This window comes from Homarus americanus, unplaced genomic scaffold (assembly GCF_018991925.1).
Source record: "Homarus americanus isolate GMGI-L3 unplaced genomic scaffold, GMGI_Hamer_2.0 scaffold49157, whole genome shotgun sequence".
NCBI lineage: Eukaryota > Metazoa > Arthropoda > Malacostraca > Decapoda > Nephropidae > Homarus > Homarus americanus.
Window position 1 is genome coordinate 1 of NW_024744108.1, and position 1,601 is coordinate 1,601.

Below are 1,601 nucleotides of genomic sequence, written 5' to 3' on the forward strand. Positions count from 1 at the left end.
ATGTGTGTGTGTGTGTGTGTGTGTGTGTGTGTGTGTGTTTTGCATTACTGTTTTTCTCTCTCAGGACTTTATTTTATTTCAAGGAATCCATACTGGGAAAGAACTAAATCAGCCACACCAAAAATAATTATCACCTTTATGCTCCAATGCGTACAGTGACGTGTGGCTGGCCCGGGTGTGCTGTGGGAGGGGGGGCAGGTACGAGGAGTGTGTGTGTGTGGAGGGGTGTGTGGAGATGTGCGAAGAATGTAGTGGAGTATGCAGAAGTGCCAAGGGTGTGAAGGGAGTCTGTGTGAAGGTGTGTATGGATAGGATTACATTCTGGTGGGATTAAATAAATAAATAAAAATAATGACGACAAGTTATCGCAATTTTACACATGAGTTTATTGTGGGTTTAAGGCTTGATCACACGACAATCTCTTTATTACATGACAATGATAACAATGATAACAACAATGATAATATATGATGATTGGTCATTTTTGTCATTGTAAACATGTATAATTATAGCTGTAGAATAAAGAAAATATTTATGTTTGAATGAGGATATTTATTACATGTAATTTATTCACTTTCTTTCAATGCATTAGTCATGAATAATTGTCTCTGCTCAACAAAGGAAGGTTCATTAGGTGTGTTAGCTACTGAACTGGTGAGTAATAATGATTGGTTATATTGCGTCAGGACGTAATTTTCGGATATCTTAAGAAACAAGTTTGGTTTATTGATCGTATAATTTATCTAAATTATACATAATAATTATATATATTTATGTCAGATTTTGTGGTTTTGTTGTATTGAGAATAATCCGTGATAATTATTCTTATATGATACAATTATAATAAGATTAATTATTGAGAATTATATTTATTTTGGCACATATAATTTATATTTAGGAATTTCTATTATTATATTGTAAAGATTGTTAATTAACTCTCATATAATTAACACACAGCAGTTACTATATATCCCAGAAGCAAGTTATTTCGTATTGTAATGTATATCTACTGTGTATAAAGCAACAAGAGGTCAGGGAGAGGTTGTTTTCGGTGGTCTGGTGGGTCAGTGGCTAAGGTAGTCTTGAATTATGACTCCAGTACGTGGGTTCGATGTTTATGTTAGTGTGGAAATGTTGAAGTGTTTTGATGAGGGTTGGTGATCTGGTGATGGTGGTAGTGGTGGTGGTGGTGGTGGTGGTGGTGGTGGTGTGGTGATGGTGGTGGTGGTGTGGTGATGGTGGTGAGGTGGTGTGGTGTGGTGATGGTGATGGTGAGTGGTGGTGTGGTGATGGTGGTGGTGGTGATGGTGATGGTGGTGGTGGTGTGGTGATGGTGGTGGTGGTGTGGTGGTGGTGGTGGTGGGGTGGTGGTGGCGATGGTGATGGTGGTGGTGGTGTGGTGGTGGTGGTGGTGTGGTGATGGTGGTGGGGTGGTGTGGTGGGTGGTGGTGGTGGTGGTGGTGGTTGGTTGTGGTGGTGGTTGGTGGTGGTGGTGGTGAGTGTGGTGATGTGGTGGTGGTTGGTGGTGGTGGTTGGTGGAGTGGTAGTTGGTGGGTGTGGTGATGGTAATTGGTGGTGTGGTGATGGTGGTGTGGTGATGG